This window comes from Anopheles arabiensis, chromosome 3, assembly GCF_016920715.1.
Source record: "Anopheles arabiensis isolate DONGOLA chromosome 3, AaraD3, whole genome shotgun sequence".
Classification (NCBI taxonomy): domain Eukaryota; kingdom Metazoa; phylum Arthropoda; class Insecta; order Diptera; family Culicidae; genus Anopheles; species Anopheles arabiensis.
In genome coordinates, this window is record NC_053518.1 from 24110914 (window position 1) to 24132649 (window position 21736).

Genomic DNA, 21736 nt, shown 5'->3' on the forward strand with positions numbered 1-21736 from the left:
GGCATCTTACCGCGCCAAGGAAGATGTCGAAGGGCTAATTGAGTGAAACACTTTTACATTGATTCAATTTGATCCATCCAGAATTGAGAATTGGGACAAGTAAATGCATTGAATTCGAGGATCAGTCTCATTAAAGCGATAGATATGCACCAAATGTTTGCAATTGACTGTATACTAGTTATGGGTAAAGATGGCAAAAATCCGGAGTCGTCTCCGATCCGACTTCAATGAACTCGGAATCGACTCCATAAGGTAGATCCGCGCTGCAATATCCAGAGTCATTCGAAATCGTCCGAAATGGAATCGCCCGGAGTCGTCTGGAATTGCCCGGAGTCGCCCGGAGTTGGAGTCGTCCGGAGTCGTCCGGAGTCGTTCAGAGTCGTTCGAAGCCGTCCGGAGTCGCAGTCGTCTGGAGGCACCCGGAGTTGTTCGGAGTTGCCTGGAGTCCAAGTCGTCTGGAGTTGTCTGGAGTCGCTCGGAGTCGTTCGGAGTCGGAGTCGTCCGCAGTTGTCTGAGGTCGTCCGGAATCATTCGGAGCCGTTTGGAATCGTCCGATTCTGAACGACTCCGGACGACTCCAGGCGACTCTGGGCGACTCCAGACGACTCCGGGTGACTCCGGACGACTCCAACTTCGGGTGGATCTAGTGGTTCCATATTCCCAGAGTCGGAATCGAACTAACAATTGCCGGAGTCGGATCGGAGTCGTGGGTGTGTTCCATATAGCACATCACTACTGTATACCTGAAAGTCAGCAATATTCATGCAGGATGATCGTGCCCATTTACTTGACGCAAGAGATTTGTGTGCTCATTGTGTGTATTTGTTTTACTGAGTAACACAATATTGCAAGCTTTTATTATTACTGTGTTGCATATAATTGCTTATAGCTAAAATTAACAGTGATACATCACGAAACATGATAAATTGTATCCCCATGCTATTGAATGGCAATAGCAAGAGAAGGAAAAAAATCAAACCTTCAAACTTGTCATCACTAAATGCCAACATGAAAAGGTTTCTTCGGTCATTTGAAACACACGCACAAAAAAAACAGACTCACACACACACACACACACACACACACACACACACACACACACACACTTTTGTTCATCCCTTTCAACCTCGAATGATTTTTAATTCACCGCTTCATACATCTATGACACCTGGCCGTACAACGACAACAATCGCGGAAACGGTGCAAGCATGAAAAATAATACTAACATGCCAAGTGTAGAAAGAAAACAACACTCTATATCACATAAAAGTGCTAAAAAATAGCAATATCCCTCGCTTCCAGCAATAATAAGAATAATCGCCTGACGAGAACAAAGTAGAAAACGTGATTAAATTTATTATGGCCATGTGCGTGTGTGTGTGTGTGTGTGTGTGTGGCAGGCGCGCGTTTTTATACCCTTTGCCCCACGATCCTTTCCGGTGCTTCCTCCACCATTGCAGGGGGTGGCAGCGGGGTGGCATGGTTTTTTGTGCCCCCTTTTTTCCTACACTCCCACCGGTCCCGACGATGAGAGTTTGCGTTTGTTTTTTTACACCCCCCCCCCCCTTCTTTCTAGTTTCATTAGTGCGAGTTGTGCTTTGGGGCATGGGGCAAAACTGGAAAAAAACTCTCCATCTATCGCTAACACCCCCTTTAAACCCCGCATCCTTTTTTCCCCACACCCCACAGCCAGTGCTTTGCAATTTGTGCCTTCACTATCGCTTTACACAATCACTGCGCCATCGCCGTTCACGCACCGGGGCCCCACACGCACTAACGCACTGTCCTAGTCACAAAAAGGGGAGGGTACAGTATTGGGTGGAAGTGGAGGAGGATTCGCCTTTTTTTGTTTGATTTCCCCTTCCCTTCTTCCGGGCATTTTCCAGGCTTTACTTTTTCGCCCACAAAGTCCATATGTGGCGGGCGAAAGGATGCGAGCATGTGGAAAGCTTTTTTTTCACCAACACGCACATACCCATGCTGAGTCCCAGAGTCCATAGTTGTAAGGGCCGGCAGGGGAAGGTAGGCAAGGCAAATCGGTGTGTTGTGGTCATCATTTGGCTGTTGCCATTGGTTAGAATGCGATTTTTTTCCCCGATTTTTTTTTTCGTTCCAACGTATGCTAAACTCGTCTCTCTGGTGGTCGGGCAGGACGAGACAAAGGAGAGGGATGGGGGTCTGTGGGTTCGGGGCACGTTGGTTTGGTTAGGTTATGAATTGTGATCCTCCCGGCACGGGATTGATGAGTGTACGGAGTGGAAATCGCTGGAAAAGCGCTTTCCCAGACACCCCATTCTTTTTAAAAGCTGGGAAAGCTGGGAAAGCTGGGTCGTAGTGGCTGGAGGGGTTTGTTCATTTGGTGCATATTTGAGCTAGTGCAAACTTTGGATCCGATTTTTTCACAGCTGCCTGGTTGGCTATCGTCTACACTCTCGCTGTATCATTTGATGCTGCGTGCTGTATTGTGTCCCTGTGTGTGTACAGTACAGTCGTTATCAATCTTGGTGGTGCTTGAATTCTTTCAACCATCCCGAAACACGATATGCTTACCCTTGGGTGTATCAGTACCCGGAATAGGGAAACAAAGAACGGCAAAAATACGCTTTAAACCTCGGCACGTGCAGGATAAGAGAGATAGAGAGAAAAAGAGCCTCCAAAACACAAAACACGAATTCAAATCACGCATCTTCGGACACACGTTGGTTTGATGAGTGTATCATGTAAATTTGACCGATTGGAAGCAGTTAGTTACTTCACGGGAGGAAAATCGTACCCGAAAAAAACGCTTCAATGAGCAAACAAAACATTGCACTGCTTTTGAATTTAATTAATTTCACCCTTAAAAAAGGTGAATTTGAAACCATTAGATTGTTCTCTGTAAGCGCAGAGAGAAAGAGCTTTGCCCCGGTTAAACTGATTGATTTTTAAAATACAGGGTTTCTCACGATTTATTGGTTGGTTCCCATCAATTTTTGGTGGGTTCCCATGTTTGTTTGGTGCGTTCCCACGATTTTTTTGTCGTTTCCCAGAATTTTTTGGTGCAATTGTATTGATGTCCAATCGGAAAATACCAATAAATTATGGGAACGAACCAAAAATCTATGGGATACGACCAAAAAATCGTGAGAACGCACCAAAAAATCATGGGAACTGACCAATAAATCGTGGGAAACCCTGTAAAACGTTAAAAATAAAGCATCGAATTACGCGTTTTCAAATCAATTTCAAAACGAGCACTAATAAAAAAACCCTCACTGAACATCTCACATTGCATGGGTATTGCTAATTTTTCATCAAATCCTCCGTTCATGCATGCATCCCATGATCAACCAGCATAAGCGCATGAACAACTAAACAGCGACAGACAGACAAAGAACAAACCGCGAACAACGCAAACCCAGGCGTGTACTTTTAATTCGTGCTCCATGGTAAACTGTTTCATGTGGTTGAGGCGATGTGTGTGTGTTTTTTTTTTTGCTTTTTTTGTTATAGTGCATTGTACATTGTCAGAATGGGAAATAGATGCGTATTTTGAATTTTAATTTTTTTTTGTGTAGTTGTATTTAAAATCACCATTATAACCATGTTTTTCTTCCTCTGTTGCTCCCTATTTCCCCAATGCTTGCACCGCAGCAGCAAAAATAAAAAAACCCACTATGCTCGAGCGATTTGTTATGTATTGTGGTTAGAGGCTGGAGGGATTTTTTTTTCTGGTGTCATCGGCGGTCACTATTATTGCGCTGAATTTGCGAACCAGCCGCGCGAACCATGCGAGTGGTGTGGTTTTTGGCGTTGCTGCTGGTTTGTACTGCGCGACAAGCGGGTGGCGGGTGTGGTGTTCTAGTAAATGAGGTTTGTTCCGGGGTGTAAAACCAGACTCGACCGCGGCAGTACTACCTAACGGGCACACAAACACACACACATATGTATGTGCCAATGTGCATAAATAGATCTGGTTTACTGTGGTTGACATCCTCATCCTAACGCCATACATAATCAGCTCATGTTTTGCTGAAAAACGAGACAGAATCTCACTTTTATTTACCATCCTGTCTAGCATCACTTTTTTCTCCCTGTTGGCGTTTTTATTCTATTCTGAAAAAACTAAAAACTTATGGCTTCATTTGAAAAATAAGCACATAACGAGCACAAAACAAATCAAAAGTGAGGGGGGAAATATGGCAAAGCTCAATGTTGCATTAATTTATTCTATCGCTCCGAAGCGATATCGATCAAATTTGCTGCTGAATTGACTGATTGCAACCATTGCAAGGACGTGAACCATGTATGAAAATTACCGATAATACTGTATAACATTATGTGAATAGCTCTATTTTTGTATTATTTATCCAGAGCCAGATCTGTACAATACCATGGAGGTAGGTAATGGTTATGGTACATACAGACCATTTGATATTTAGTAACAGATTACTTTCTCGTTTATTATGCCTGTTCTAATCTCCTTGATTGTTGCTCTGTTTATAGATTGATGAGGTGCCTTAATTTTGTGACTCAACTGTCCGCCAGTTAGAGCATTAATTCCAAAATGCTAATTTAATTTTCATATTCGATAGACTGTTTTCAAGAGCCTCTGCTCACTGTTTTGTTTCATTATTTGACTTTTTTCCTTTAACGATCAAGACGCAATCTTCATAGTTAATTGCCTTAATTAATGCATGAGTCTGGTTCAGATTTTTATCAATATTCCGATTTTGGTAACCTTTGCGGTGATGTAAACTGTGTTAAGAAATGATTTTGGGATGTTCAGTTGATCGTGACAGTTTTGAGAGTGGAGTTCAACTTTAACTCAGCTATTGACATAGTAAAGGTTAATGAGTAATGTGCTTAAATACTTAATTATTTATAATTTATGCTAACATTCATAATTTTGTACAGTGTAGGCATTTATACCAAACAAGGAATGTCGTGAGCATGTCTCCTCTCTTCTTTGGCTCAACAACCGTTGTCGGTCAAAGCCTGCCTGTACCTCTAAGGTAGGCTTTGGTTTTCTGTGATTACTTACTGATTACACATAGCAGGATAGTCACAGTCCTACGTATGGGGGGGCACGGTCAATTCGGGGCTTGAGTCCATGACGGGCATGTTGTTAAGCCGTACGAGTTGACGACTGTACCACCAGACCTGCCCAATGCCATAAGCATACATTTATTAAAACATTCCAACTCGAACTTAAACTCGCTAACCATTGCGAACCAACCACGATAAAGAACAAATTACACCCAACAGTGCCCAACATGCACCCAGGCCCGTTATCGGACACTTTTCGGCAGGCGGTTTTCCTATTTGTTACCGGGCGTTCTCACCCCCACCAATATCCTTTCAGTGGACAGAGTTTCTTTTATTTTCGCCCTCCTCTCCTCCACTTGCATTGGCACATAAAATGTGCATCTACCGGTGATGCCACTGCACCAAATCGAGCCATTTTGTGCAACCATTTTCCTCCATTTTCATTACCAACGTGGCGCGCCCTGTGGAGTTTTTTTTCTTCAGTTTTTGGTTAGTATCCTTTCATCCTGCTGCTGTATCTCGTTCTCCTTTTTTTTGCTTCTTTAGTTTTCTGTATCCCCACTGCTTTGGACCACCTCTCCACCGGCCAGGGATTGTTCGTTAAAAGCAAACGCGAGCGAAATTGTACCGCACCGCACCGGGGACGATAGGACGAACGTGGGCCGTGGACGAGGCTGATGAGAAATCGTTGTACGTTGCAAAAAAAATACGTACCTAAAAGATGACCAAAGGATAAGGGATAGCATACGAAAAAAAAATACCGCTGATAGTGACGGGTTGGTAGTGGAAAAAAAGGGAGTAAAAGGGGTGAGTGTGGGTTTGGACAAAGTTTGGCACAAAAGAATGAACGCGAATACGCGCGCGGCAGCATTCAACTTGCGGCAGACAGTCGGGGCAATCCGCGGACGCGCGGTATGCGTCCATTCTTCCGGCTCCATCCTTGCATCCTTATTACGCCGGTGGCTCCCTCTAGCTGGGCACGTTCCTTTTTGTATGTTTTGCATACCCTTTTCCCTATCACAGCGCTACACGCCAGTGTTTCCAGTGGCGCTCCGTTTCCTACTTCGCGAGGATGTGTCTGGTAGTGGTTGTTGGTGGGTTTTTTTTAGTTAAAAAGGGACACTGGTTTCCACAGTGATAAGTTCATCGAGCGCGCGTTGTTTTTAGGAAATAATTATTAAAATAGCCTCACCCTACTTCAAAGCACTGGCGGCGATCAGTTTGTTCAGTAGTGTTGTAACATTAAAAGGCAACTTTTTTATGAAATACATCCTTATTTTATCCTTAAAGCTTTTTTTTATTTAAATTTTACCTATTTCATTGATCACTGTTGTGAGTATGGCACTGTAACTTTGCGCGTTTTCGGTACATAAAGCCGTTTTGTCGATTATTTCATCAGCCGCGTCCGCCGAGCGGCCAATCCGGACCGGACAAATTTCCAAAATAGACGACTAAAACGCGCACACAATCGATGTCTCCTGCCGCACTAGCCATTCGGCGAAATAACAAAAAAAGGGTAAAAAGAAAAGAATATTTGCCCGAACAAAACAAAAAAAAGGCAGAATATTTCCCAGCCCCGGACGGTGTACGCCGTCCCGTTTGCTAATGAAAGTGATGGAGAGAGGCGTATAAAAATAAAACAACACCTTCACATGACTCTCTCTCTCGGTTCATCCGTGGCACTACTGCTGCTGCAGTTCACCACAGCGGCAGCAGGAGGGGCTGGTGCGTTCCAAGGGTGAGAAGTGGGAAGAAGGAAGCGACCATCAAAGGGCTGGGTAAAAGAAGGTGGCGCAACAGAAAAAAAATTTTAGCTGCAAACGCGCCGAGCTTGGATGCTGCCTCAGTGATGTGAAGAGGCGGTTCGTGTTTTTTCCTGCCCTGTTCTGTACGAGTACGGGTGTGTTTGCGTGCGTGTGTCTGTGTTTTAAAATTCTTTTCCTATGCGTTTTTTTCTCTTGCATAAAAGCTTCCCGGGCTGGGTGGAGGGTTTGGTGAACGCTCGCCCCCAAAAAGGGGAAGCATTTCCTGCGGGAACGTTTCAGCAGAGTGCGCCGCCCGCCCGTACAGAACGAGAAGGATTGACGGCTATAACCAAAAAAAAAAGAAAAAAATAAAGGGAAAAACTCCACGCAGAGGTGTCACACAGTGAGGACTCATATAAAGGAGCCTGAACCGAGGTTTTGTGGTGCTCGAGATGGAGCGATTTTCTTTTTCATTTTTGTCGAGTTTGGTGTTTGTTCGCTCGATGCACATTGGTGCCACGGTGCTGCAGCCGATCGGCTTTCGCGCAGGGATCAACGCAAGGACGACGAACAAGCGAACTCGGTGCGCGGAAAACCCGGCCAACGAACGAGCGCGTAAGCAGCCAGGGACAGGAAGGGAAGATGACGACTACGCTGCAGCGAGCGTTTCCGAGTCCGGGGTCCAAGTTTTTGGGGGTGCCATTTAAGTTTCCATTTGTCGGGCCCGTCGGGGTTTTGGGTGGAAAGCAAGCACACGCAATAGCAAAAAAAAAAGAACCTCCGCTACTTGCGCCAACTCGATCCGCGGAAAGTGTCCGCATTTTTCCGTGCTGCTCCTTGCATCCGACCGGTTTGTCTCACTGGGCTTTGAGGGCATACTCTTTTTCGTTTTGGTTTTGGTTTTGTTTGAGGTTTGGTTTTTTTTCTCATTCGGCCAGAATTGCATACGAAAACTTTAAATGAAATGAGTTTTCATACACATAATTGAAGTTGGGTGCCACGGTTGGGTGGCAAGAGGAAGAAAGCATGGGACAGGCTGCTGGAAAGATTTGTTCCAGCAATTGTGGTGGGTAGATTGGAGCGTACAATAAGAGTTGCAATTAGCCGCGAATGAGAAAATTAAGATGAAGGAAATAAGGAAGCAAATAAAGGGATTTTTTAAGGGATAATATTAAAAAATATTCACAAATTACTATACATTCAAATGTTTAGCAAAGGTTCTCATAAGATGGTTCCAAGAGTTTCAAAACCATTACACAAATGTTGTCTACACCGTTCTCCATATTTGTGACATTTTCCCACTCGGATGTTCTTAACTAACCCACCCATAAGCGTCGGTAGAAATAACTTCTATCGCTGCAACTTTTCGACAGGTGGCATAACCGGTGAGCGTCCTTTTTTTTCATAACGAAAGACTCACGTCGCTAACAATCTCTCCCTCTCTCTCTCTCTGTTTTTCTATCGCCTCTGGCGAGGATGTAGATGCCTTTCCTTTCGTTTACTGCACGTTGAGCGCGCGAACCCACGATACACAACGGGAAAAAGAGTGTTTTTGGGGTGAGAAAATAATATCCTAAGTTAGCGAAAAAAGTTAAAATTGATTTTGCGCTTGCCATCCTCCTGAAGCGTACAACCACACACACACAAACACCGCCTTCCAACGAACGAAAGATGTGGCAGCACCTTCCAACGAACGAAAGATGTTGAAGTAAACCGAAGGTAGAACAGAAGGGGAAAAAATAGTCAACACTCTGTCGCGACAGAAGCCTGCTTCGACGTGGCGACCCTTTCTCTAACTTTCTCAATAACGGAGGATTGAGATGCGTAAGGTGTAGAATAGAAGTATGCGTTCGGGGTTTAGGGTGAGGACATCGTGTGGTGTGGCATGGTTTGTGTTTGAAAATGGCAGTGTGTATCAATTGGTAATAGTTGCAGTGTGTCCTCGTTCGCGAACAAATGTGTAATTAGAGACCTTTTGTGAGACTTTTTAATTGCACTTTTAGTGAGCGAACATGATCAACTAAAGGCGTTTAAGTTTTAAATGCTGCACCATGGAGTCACCTGGTGGTTAACGCATCAGAAGCTTCCTCTTGCGATCAAATTAATCAATACTTAATGGCATGGCATTAGGATTCGGAAGACTCTGAGTGAAGAAAATGATGTTAAACTTTACAAAAACCCCAACATTACGGAGACTGCCGTGCAAAAACTTCCCTTACTGTTGGGTGCCGTACCGTACACGGGAGCCTCTCCTCCTAGACGTAGACGCTGCTTGAGACGCTGCGACAGCGTGATGTAGTGCACGGGAGAGATGTGTTGTCCGTGCCTGAGAGCTTTTTTCAGCGACAGCACCGTTTGATGCACCACTGGAAGGGAATGAAACTTTTAACAGTAGTTGATGACGTTGACAGGTCGATGAGGATGAGCACCGATGGAGGAGCTCCAAGCGTATGGAGGAAAATAACTAACTGCATCGAAAAGAGAGCTGTTGAAGGAAATACTTCGAGTAGGGTATATGTAAGGCTTTTGTTTGGTTGAAGTTATCCTACAAATGATGCAACAAACAAACATTGACTGATCTACTTCAGACTGGTGTGATTTTTTCCTCCTGACGTTTTCGATGATACCAGCAGACCGATGGGAATCCAAAACACGACCTTACATCCTGCAATTTTTCCGTGGCATGATGATGCAACTGGGATTTCTTTGACGTGCAGTTCTCTCTGTACTTCTCCTTCTCTCTGGCGCATTTATTGGGCGGTGAAAAGCAGAGGAAACACGATGACACACACATCAAAACTAGGCGCTTCCCAGTGCAGTAGACTAGCGAGAGCGTCTACTAACAGCGCACGGGACTGATAGGAATCGAAGGCGAAGCGGCGGAGAGCACTACATCGCAAAACCTTCCCGCATAGCGACGTTAGAGGTCAAGGTAGGGAAGACCAAGAAAGAAAGAAACACGATACACAGGACGGTGTTATCGACATCAAGCGACAAAAGGCAAAGGGAATTTCGGAGAAAAAGGGGGAGAAAATATAGGACAAAAACGCAACTTCCCAAAAACAGCGACGGCATTGGCGGTAACGAAGCTTTGGAGAAGTTGTAGAAAAGTTAGACAACACACATACAAACACACACACAGTTTCAGAGCAAAAACAGCCACAACACAAAAAAACTGGCTCTCCAACAAATGGCAAACGAAGGAAATAAGCGAGAAGCGACACAACAACCAACGAAAAAAGGATATTGCCCATTCTTGTGGGAATGTGAGCACGAATAGAGAGGGTAGCAAAAACCCCGGTTCGCCGTCGCCTCGTTACGGGCGGAGCATGAGACGCGATCTAGACACGGAAGGAATTCAAATATGGCCATGCTCCAAACGCTCCGCTTCTTTCTGTGTGAGTGTGTGTGTCCTGGTTGTTATAGCCAAGCTGCGGAAGGTTGAGACGACGGCAGCCACCTTGTCCTACCCCAGGGCCAGGTTCCGTTGCACTTTGCTGGGCGTGTGTGTGTGTAAATAAAAACTAGAGCACCGCGTGGATAGCAGATTCGTGTACGGTTTTTTAGGTGGCCGCTAACAAAGCAAGACGCAGACGATCTCGGCACGATCGAAATGTGAACGAACGATTACCGGCGCAGGACCAAGGCGGGACCGAGTGAGTGTAATTTCTCTTTTCTTCCTTCTTTGCCAAACTGCACCTCTTCAGCTGACATGTCCTGAGTTTCGTGTCGATTTTTTTACACAATACACACACAGAGTTTGTAGCAAACTATCAATGTCTGCACGAAATGGTGGAGTTTGTGGTTGCGTCTGCCTGGGAAGGATTTCTTTCTTTTTTTTTTGTTTGGCATCGCAAAAGTGCTGAATAAATCCACCCGAAACTCGCGCAAATAAAAACTTTTCCCGGCCGGCAGGCAAGCAACGTGAAGGAGTGCGCTTCACACATCCGTGTCTTTGCAACCTTCGCAACAGCCCTTTTGCGTGTGCGCTGCAATCTGCTACCCCCGGCTGCTCATCTTTCCATCGCGTAGCCAGGCGGCGCTGCATTAATCGACCAACGGGGCTTCAGCTTCCGAAAATGTCCATTCGGGAGGCGTGTGATGACAGAGAAAGATGGTGGTGGTGATGGTTTGTTTTCTTGTTTTTGTTGGCTGTTAGCCTTCCTTCCTAACCTCTCTTTATTCGATCGGCAACTGTGTGAACTGTGTTCCTTTTTGGGGCCGGTGTGTCCGCCGGAAAAGAAGAGAAAGACCGGTGGACTCCGGGAAGCCTGATGATCGTAAATTATCTTCTAGCTGTTGTCTGGTCTAGTTTTTAAGTGCGGAATTCTTGTGCTATCCGAGCGATGGAAGATTAGAACGGGGTGGTTTGCTGTAAGGGTGGACCGAGACCAAAGGTGGACCTTGTCAAAAGGAAACAATTTGCAAAGCTTATCCATACGGGTAGAACATTTTAAGGGTTTTTTGTCGTCATGAATCAATACATTTGCGTGGAATAGTTTTCCATTTTCTTAGCAAGATGAGCGTTGTATTTATGTACAAGAATTTACTCAGCATCCTATTATGGATTATAGAAGATAATTAATCTTAAACACTGGTGAGATGAACAACGGTTAAAAAAGAAACCAATGTTAATAATTTTGAGAATACAAGCAGATGTAACTGAACCATGTTATCTGCACGGAATTATTTATAACATTAAATATTGCTGAGTAAATATCAGGACATAAGTAATGGCATGTTTTCAACTATTTGATTGTTGACATAAAGTATAACATTTGATAGCAAGCAATTATTCATACGTGCCAAAAGTAGAAATTTCCATACAAATTATATATATATGTATGAAAATAAATACAAAATAGAAATCAACTTTTTTCGTTTGCTGGTAAGTACATTTCGATCAGCAATGTTTTATCTCTTAACTGTCACATTTCAAATATGGTCGAACACATCTGTCAATTGACGAAGAATGGAGCCCAAACTGGTTTCGATTGTTTAGCAAATGTTTGCCAGATACGAGGCGAAAAGTTTTGTTTTCAGGCTTGAAACCAAGGTTTTTTTAAATGACAAGGTGAAGTTGTTCAGAGCAAAATGACATTTCTCGACTTGACGTAACTGTTCCGGGGGCTCCGGTATAAAAATCGGTGAGGGCTGGTGAGGGGTAATGAAATTTGTATGCAGGGATTGACAGATGTCTCCCACAATGTCGCCCAGCAAAAGCGATAAAAATCTAGCCTCTTAGCTTTTGTCCTTTTGAGTCTAATCTATCTAATCTAGGTCCTAATTCTATCTTTTTTATGTTCGCCAACTTTCGTAAGTATCGTAAGTACAAAATTATGAACAAACGTTGTAAAAATGACCGAAAATTCATTCAGACCACTGCAAGCACAGCAACTAAAACCTATTGAAGCTTTTTCATCCAGAAACTATTGAAGCTTTTTCATCCAGCTGTCAAAACTTTCCCAAGCTTTTTGATAAAATGTTGTGGATGACTCGACCTCTGTATTATATAGATATTGCTTGAAACATTCAACATTCCTGTGATGAATATAAATAATTGTAATTAAAGATATTACATTTTTAATCTTCTTTGTGAAATTGTTATAAAAAAACCCACAACAATCATTAAAAAGGTAGTCCAGAACTAACGAAAACAACAAAGAGAATAATAATAAACAATTTTTATTCAAATTGTTTCATTCAATCGATAACAATCTAATGCAAATGTCTTTCAAGCTTCAAGAATTTGCATCAACGTTCACGCGCAAAAGTTTTTATATTACTTCTCCGCTACGATAAACGATGTATACCGGTGCAAAAGGCAATTAGTAACGGTAAAGAAAATGTAACTATCTTACTTTTTCAACATTTTCACCTCCATTTTTTCCTCCATCCCACCAAAAACACCCAACCGGCTCGCCGGTTGTGCTAGCGACGCGAAGGTATCGTTTGATGCCCCTAGCAATGATTAATGCTGCATTTGCGATGAAAATGAAGGGTATACACACAGGCACACACAGACACGCAGAAAAAAAAGCATAAAACACAGAAGAAAAAGAAGAAGAAGAAAAAGCCAAAGCAAAAGAAATTATCCCTTTGAAGAGCGCAAGACGCAAGGTAGAAAAGGAGAGCTAGAATGGAATGGAACGCATAAAGAAAAAAACACACACAAGTTCAGTAAAAAAAAGTCGTGCGCTAATTAAATATTAAACATTAAAAATTTTCACCCCGAGTGGATCGGTCGTTGGGCATCGAGCGGGTGGGGGAGAGTACTTTTTTTTGGTTTAATTTACGCTCATGTTTTACTTGTACTTGTGCTTGTTCCGTTGCGTTCCTTGTGTGTGTGTGTGGGGGGAAAGTTCAGAGCCCAGAAGACTTTGCCCTGCTCTGGGCTGGAAAGGACGGCAGGCGGCCAAGCGAATGAAGGCTCTCTGCCGGCCAGTTTTGGTCCTATTTGAATAATTACTGCGTCGAAGCGCACGGGAAACGGCCGATTTGATGGTAAAAAGCAGAGGGAAAGCAAAGGTTCTGTGGTACTAATAGCTTGTTGCACTCACCGCCCGGAAAGCAGAAATCGGGTTTTATAGCTGGAGCTTTGCGTAATATAAAACAATCCGTATCCGTCACGTCCGTGGTAGCACGGATGTAATATACGAAGAATTCGATGCTTTGTTCTTTGAGCACACAGTTTCCGTTTTCCAAAAACGGTTTCTCGCAACAAGTAGTGACAGCGATGAATTATCGTAACCCGTTTTTTTGTTGTTTAGTAAATATCGCATGATTGGGCTTTCGATGTTGGAAATACAGTGGGGAAGAATTGTGGGCCTTTTTTCGTCGCGTTATGCTCACTTCTTCGGGTTTTACGCGGGAAGACGTTGGCCGCTTGCTCTCGCACGACGACTTCACCTGTCTGTCAATCAATCAATTTGGGAAGGTTTAAATTTTTTCTGTTGTTATCTTTGTCATTCTTGCCTCTAAGCGCTTGCTCCATCCGAAAAGCCACCACCATATTGTCTTCCCGCCGGGGGCCGGGCTTCGACAGCCGGTAGCAGAGACATCCCCCCTTCTTCTGGCGGATGTGATCCTGTGCCGATTGGATATTTGGTATTTGATTCATTTTCGCATTGTTTGGCCCTGTCCTTTTTTTGCTTCGCTAACCCTTGCGGAGAGTTTGCTATCGTGAGAGTTTTGGCTCAGGCGTTTGCGTTTGGCTGTCCCCAGCCGATGATGTGACGGCTGTCCGCGCGGAACGCGTCTTTGGGAAACAACCTGCGCAAAGCAATTGCTAACGAGCGCACAGTAAAATTTGAAGTTAGAAGCAACGATGTGTGCACCATGTGTTTTTTAGCCATGTTGTTGGTGGCTGTCTTTTCCACATCATCGCCTCGTAATTTTTTCGAAGCAGTCGATTCTGACCAGACACCAGGAACGGTGAGGATATAATTGAGATAAAAAAAGCTCTAACCGATCCAAAGAAACCGAAGATGTGAAGGAACGTTGCGTGTACCTTTTTTTGTTGTTTGGTGCGCATTTGCCAGCGAACCTTCGACATTGCGCAGACCGTTGACAGCGGTCGATACAGCGCGATTACCAGGGCCGCGCGCTGGCTGACCTAAACAGTAAATTAATCTCGCCGCACAGACACGCACACACACACACACACACACACACACACACACACACACACACACACACACACACACACACACACACACACACACACACACACACACACACACACACACACACACACACACACACACACACACACACACACACACACACACACACACACACACACACACACACACACACACACACACACACACACACACACACACACACACACACACACACACACACACACACACACACACACACACACACACACACACACACGCAAGCTTCTCTGCGCCTGCTTTGCGGTGTCCTTCGGGTGGAGATTCTCTTGCATCCATAAAAAAGGAGCATTTTTCCACCGCCCTTTTGACTTCCTTTGACGCTCTAATTGGTTGAGTGGACGAAAACGAGTGGTTATCATTTTATTCTTTTTCAGTAAGGATGGGTGAAAGAATATACTCAAACCACAGAAGCTTAAAACGAAGGCATGAATGAATTGTTTTTGAGCGAACGAACGGAGCCGATTGACACAACTTTGAAGGCTGAGGGAACAACGTCACAACGCACTGAGCAGCCATATCGAATCGGAATGAATAAATGGAAAGGACGGAGCATTTAAAATTCAACACGACAGTCAGCCTTTGCCAACAAAAACAGACCCCACCATTTCTTAGAACGTAGAACGTTCCGCTGAACACATGTTGAATCGGTTCGGGCAAATATTCAGCTTTTCATGGAGACGCCTCGTACCTGTTGCAGATTCAAAAGATGCGCGCGAGCGAGCACTTGTCTGCTTTCCCGCTTTCCCCCGGCGGCATAAGGCTGATGGGTGGTAATCTTTTGATCGTTATCATCAGTGCGCACAGAAAACAGCAGCCCAGCATTTGAGCACGTGCGTAAATTAAATGCGAAACTTTGCCACCGTTTGCCTGTTTACGGTTGGGGCGAGCTTCGGGCGAGCTTTCGCTTCTTCGTTCCCTTCTCCTGGGGGCTCACAAGCCAGAACAGTTCCAGGGACAGACTGTTTCGTTGGTGGTAGGACAATTAAGAGAAAAAAAAGCTTGCATACTCTGCGATTAACGCCTTGCCAACCCCCAACGCCATAATCCTTCCCGCCCGGCACAAGCAATCGCGCCGCGCGGCAAATTGTTGTTTGGCGTCGAACCGTGGCCACCCACCACTTGTGCGTGCGCGTCCAAGGCTGCGGCTTATCGCTTACCTGGCCGAAGTCGATGCTGGCGAAAACCGTTTTTCCCCGTTCCGCGAAAACTGCGACGTCGCGAGAACTGCGGACTGTGTGTGTGTTGCTGCAATCGGCACCACGCACAACACAGCGAGCTTTTGCAGTTCTCGGAACTTTGCCGCCCGAGGGTTGCGAGCAAACGCAAACTGGAAGCATTTGTGTGGACGAAATCAGAATTTTTCACCACGCGTGAAGCACCACGCGTTTCTATGGTCGATTGAGCGCATGTAGCGGGTGAAGTTTTTCTTTTTTTCATGTCCTGCCGCTTCGCAATCATCTTGTTACTTGTTTATTTGTACAGTTTTTGCCTTACTTTCTCAAGCGATCGTACAAGCACTTGCATGAATGGGCGTTTCATGTCATTTGCGTGTTGGTTAAGAGTTTTGTGATGTATATTTTTGTTAGGAGTAAGGGTAAGTGTAATAATTGTGGCTATGGCACCAATTATGGCTATATAGAACAATATTTTCGCTCCAAAACTGTCAATTTGTGTACTGAAACCACGGATGGATTTTATATTTCATATATGATCATTTTGACACATTTGTGCTTCATTAGTTTCTTCCTGGCCACTTCCGTTTGTTAAATATCAACCTTTTTAAAATGTGTTGCCAAGATATTTGGCATCTTTTACCATTTTGCTAAGAGTAGTACGGATTGGAAGTGTAGGATATTGGCGATTTTCAAGCACCTAACCATAATGTTATCTTAAAATCATCGTTTTGGTACAAAATGTTAAATATATAACAGTTGCTCATCAACATTTACCAACATTTCATCGAAATATGCCTTTTTCCGTATGTCTATGGTTGGTACAACTAGACATCGATGTACCATTTACAGCAGTATACCTTGAATGCTTTGTTTGTTACTGTCCTTTCGGTTGTAGTTCTAAGTTTACAAGTGAACAAATCAGGTTTCGCTTTGTAATTTTCATCATCGAAAGTGTTAATATGCCTTTTAAGCATAAGTTATGTGTAAGACGTTATAACATCGGATCAGTTTCACAAAAATAACGCAGCCTTTATGACTTTCTTTCGAAAACAGCTAAGAACACAGCCAGTGATAGAGAACGCAGATTTGAAGTTATTAATTTAACGTATTTAAAGGCGTTCACATAGTGATTAACCTGCAGTGAACTTATTATTACTTAAACTGATTTACAGGGTTTCCCATGATTTTTTGGTGCGTTCCCTCGATTTTTTTTATCATATATTATATATCCCATATATTTTTGGTTCGTTCCCACAATTTATTGGTAATTTCCGATTAGATATCAAAACAATTGGACCAAAAAATTCTGGGAAAGGGCCAAACAATCGTGGGAACGCACCAAAAACATATGGGAACCCACCAAAAATTGATGAGAACCAATCAATAAATCGTGGGAAACCCTGTAAAACGATGTCACAAAATGATTTTTGGTGTAAATATCCTCGAGTTTTACACAAACCCAAAATTGGTACAGCTATGGTGAATTGCTTGAAACAATATAGCCATAATGGGTACCTTGAGGGGCGGTCCCATGGTACAGTCGTCAACTCGAATGACTCAATAACATGCCCGTCATGGGGTCATGGGTTCAAGCCTAGAATGGACCGTCCCCCCGGAGCAAGGATGGACTTTTCCGGCTGCGTGGTAATGAAATTAAGTCTCGAAGGCATGTATGTATAGGCCGGCATGTCCGCGTTAGGACGTTACGCCAAATAAAAGAAGAAGAAAGGGTTCCTTGTGATTCAAAATTTTAATTGAAATTTTCTTCGAATTTTACAAACACTGTCTCTAAATAATAAAACACTGCGGTGTTGTACACATTTTAGGATTCAACAAAGCATGTAGACTTTTGAAATTTTACTCAATAATTATTTTTACATGAGTAAAATCCGTATCTTCATCGCATATTATAGCCATAATTGGTTCATTTATTCTATTCGTTCATCATGCTATATTTATAAAATTTTCTATGCTTTTGAACCGTTTTATGTTATGAGTTATGTTTTATGCTTTAGACTAGAAGGATTACTTTAATGTGTTTATGTTTAAGTATCTCTGCAGCTAACTAACGGTTCAAATGTAGCCCAAACCAGTCAAACAAATAGCAAGTAACAGTATAAATATCCCTTTTTTTAAATTATACCCACACATAAGACACATGTGTCGAGGATGACGGTCCGCATGCACCGTAGGCGTCCTTGCCCTTGGCATTCAGTGTATTTGCAAGCAAATCGAGAGAAAGAGGAAAGAAAAAAAAACACCCATGCGCAATAATTCCTTATGGGTTGTGTGCCCCCCGCCCCCTCCCTCACTCGTTCGCAAACAACACCCCCTCCCCACCCTCCCGTTTGGTGAATCGGTGTTTGTTTATTATGCTAACGCCCGCTCGTACCCTTCTTATTGCGAGAGAACAATCGCTGAATGGCAGCGCATAAAGCCGAGGATCTCTTCCGTCTGGCATGAGCGTGGCACCACCACCCCCCGCCGCTGGTGTGTGGCCTGATGCCAAAACATAAAAGATTCCAGCAAACATCAAACTGCTCCTGCCGCTGCTGCTGCTTGTCTGTAAAGGGGGGTTGAGAGTAGAGCAGCAATGGCGACGACGGCGATGACGGCGACAACGCAATGCGCCTTTCAAGGTCAGTAAAATGCAAACGAACCGTTGTTTTGTATGCACGTTTGCGCTACCAGCACGAAACCGACCCAGTTTCGATTGTCAATTTTATGCAATGCGTTTGTGTGTGTGTGCGTGTTATACGTTCGTTGCAGAAGAATGGGATACACATTTTTGAATGTTTGTGGCGATTTGATGAGCTTTTTTTGGGGGGTTGGGGAATTAAAATACAAAACATACAGCAAACGAAACGCATCAATCTTGATCATTTGATCATTGCTAAAACTCAACCACTCCAAAATACCGTTAGGCGGGGCACACCTGAGCTCAGCTCAACCGCTTCCGTTCCATTCTTCGCTTCACAATTCGCCAATTCTGAACTTCTCTGTTGTTAGACGGGCGAACAAACGTAAACCTCGAACAAAAAAAAAAAAAAATCCGCACGGAATTTTGCCACACACAATGAACCCATTTCGGTTCCCAACTGTACACTCCTCTGATCCGCCAACTATGATCGCCGTCGGAAACCAGAAGCAGCAGCTTCGCGCTACCGTGTTTTGTCTGCGGGCGTCGAAAAAATGGTCACATGGTTTGGATTTTTTTTTTGGTTGGCGGATGGCTTCCTCCAACATGCGGAGCATTTGCTTTCATCGGCCTGGGATTCTGGGATGCGCGGCCAGACACCCGCCCCCCTCCAGTTGGCAGTTTCCGCCGTTTTCCGTACTTTCGGGTTTTTCTTATTTAGCGCTTCCCTTTTTGCCTGCCATAGACAAAAAAAAGGCAAGGGCTGTATCATCCAAACGGCGGTACTGTTGGCGCCTGTATTATGGTATCTATGTGTTTGTGTGAGTGTGTGTGTGTGACTGAAAAAGGGACAGTATCCCAGTTTGTAGAGCTGAGTTCTTTGTTACGCCACCAGCCTCCCAGAATTTTACCTTTTTGCTGGTTTGCTAGGATCGTTTTTTTTTCAAACTGACAGTTGCCGTTGCCGTTTTTATGCCGTTACGAAATTTAAAGTTTAAACTGCGCAAACCGGGGCCTGCTGGCGCACAATGAAAGGCGGAATTCGTTAGACGAGTGTGGAGGAACCATTTTTTTGTGTGAAAATGGGAATAAAAACTAATCTCCTCTACCGGGAGATGGTGGCCTGGATGCCGCCTGGCCGACGGCCGATCGGCAAAGAACAGGCGCTAGACCGGGAGCACGCTTGGGAGAGCGAGAGATAGCTCGTCGGCATGAGAAAGGCACGGGACAGTAGGATGTTCCTGTTGGAGCATGCATGTGTTTTGTTTACCGCGCTTTTGACATTCTCGATGCGTCTCTTTTCGTTGAACATCTTGTCACCGTTTTCACCGTTGCTTTGCTATCCTTTTTGGAGAGCATAGCATCATACTTATTTTTTGAGTATTATCTCTATAATATAGTGTATTAAATATAAATTTTAAGAAGTATTTTGTGCTCTTACATAAAAGGTTAAAGCTTATTCCCTTCTACAGGACCATTTCCAACACAATTCTGCTTCGACAGCGAAGCCAGGATGATGAATTTTGTAGCTTTTTTGTTTACACACTGATTTCGACCATCCCTCAAAACCTTATCTTCGTGTTCCTTTCCCCTTACCCTCCAAACCCCAGAAGGAGGATAGAGAATGAAGAAGAAAGAAAAAAAGGCCCCGGACTGCGCATAACAATCCTGGCATGGTTCCTTTTCGTTCACTCCAGTTTGTGTGAAATCTCCCTTGCCTTTCCAAGTACCGTGTTTGCTCACTAATACATATAAACCTTGGGGGGGAGGAGGTTTTTCCCCTAGTTTTTCTTCTCGCCATCATCAGCAGCAGCAGTGGAAAACGAGCACACAAAAAGCCATTGCCGCCGCCAGCAGCTTCGAGCATGTCATAGCACTGGTGTGTGTCTATGTGTCTTAGTGTGTGTTCTCGGCTCTTTGTGTTTGTAGCCGGCGTCGAAGTTTTGGTTCCAAGTTTTTCATGCTGCCCTTTTCGCATTCATTTTCTCCACAATTGCGCCATTCACCATCACCACCACTTTGGTCGGGTGGGGTGGGGGGAGGTTGGATGGAGGCGGTGAGGTACGTCGGTTGAACGATGGATGTTGTGTTTTTATGCTCACCAGAGTTGGCCGATAGTGTGGTTCTTTCGCTCGGAGCGTTTGCTGTACGTGTTTTGGGGAGGCAAACGCAGTCATAGGCGAACGCAAGTGATGGAAACGTTTCTGGAAGATGTCAATTGAAATTGTCCTAAAATTATCTACTTTTTTTGCAACAATATTAACGTACCATTATGCGTTCCTGCATTTTTAGGTATCAATCATTGGCTAGAAGTGAATTTCTTTGTATGAAAAGCTGTATTCGTTCTATTAAACTAATCGTTCTATAATTTCCAAGTCACGTTCGACTGTGCACATCATTATTCATCACCTCCAAGATGTTTTTCAACAGCTGTTAAATGGTATATTTGAATCATAATACTATTTAAGTTCTTACACATGATTTTCAACACATCACAAAGAACTGTCAAACTCAATTCAGCTTGCTACGTGTTGAAAATCATGTGGAAGAAGATTATTGTGATGAAAATACAACATTTGACAGCTGTTGAAAAACATCTCGCAAGCAATGAACAATGTTGTAGATATTGGGAATTTACTCGGAAAACCCGTGTAGATTTTAATTTCTTCAGCATGATTTTCAACACTTCAATGTTTTTTTGCCATCGTTTTTCAACCCGAGATTTGAAACCGGATCTCAACACCCGTTGACCATTGAAGTGTTGAAAATCTTGTTAAAGAAATTAAAAACTCTTGTGATGGCAATGGAATATCAGTTTGATGTGGATTAATATCTTGCACATAAGTATATATACATGCAAAACATACAATCATGTCACTATTTAGGACCTCAGATTGTCTTAATCTGACACAGGATAAATGATAAATGACTTCAAACATTTGAAAATTAGAAATAGGTGGCTTCAGCGTTGAACATTCAGCATAAGCTTTTAGATCGCAACTTCAAAACATTACAGCACACGAGCCTGGGCTTTGCGTTAATGGAATCTTGTTTGACAATGAAGTCTTTGAATGAAGTGAATGGTTCTTTCGCACGTTTTAACTAACACTCATCGATGACCTGATATTCCAGTCTGGTCTTTCTCAGGGTTTTGAGCCCTTTTGTTACAGGGTTTTGAGAAGGAGCTAGGAATTACGTAGGAATATTTCCTGAACTCTGTGTGATATTAAAGGATATTACCAAAAAGAAAGTATGCCTAAAATATCACAACCGCTTAAATAAACCCCAATAAACCAAATCCAAACCTAAGTCGTCTGTCCCTTAAATCCTTAGTTCCCTGAACGCAACTCTGAATTTAATCTCGTTTGAGTACTTCTGTTGTCAGCCTATTTTTCTCATTGGAATTTCTCCATGTTGGCTCATAGCCACATTCCTTGGAAATGATTATTATTCACCTAACATCAT

At 43.7% G+C, this 21736-nt stretch overlaps 1 protein-coding gene across 2 annotated transcripts in view; it reads left to right on the forward strand.

Annotated features, from left to right (window-relative positions):
* The window catches only part of LOC120902786 (glucose-6-phosphate 1-epimerase), a 47315-nt gene that overhangs the window by 13600 nt on the left and 11979 nt on the right, over window positions 1-21736 (forward strand). The window lies entirely within an intron of this gene.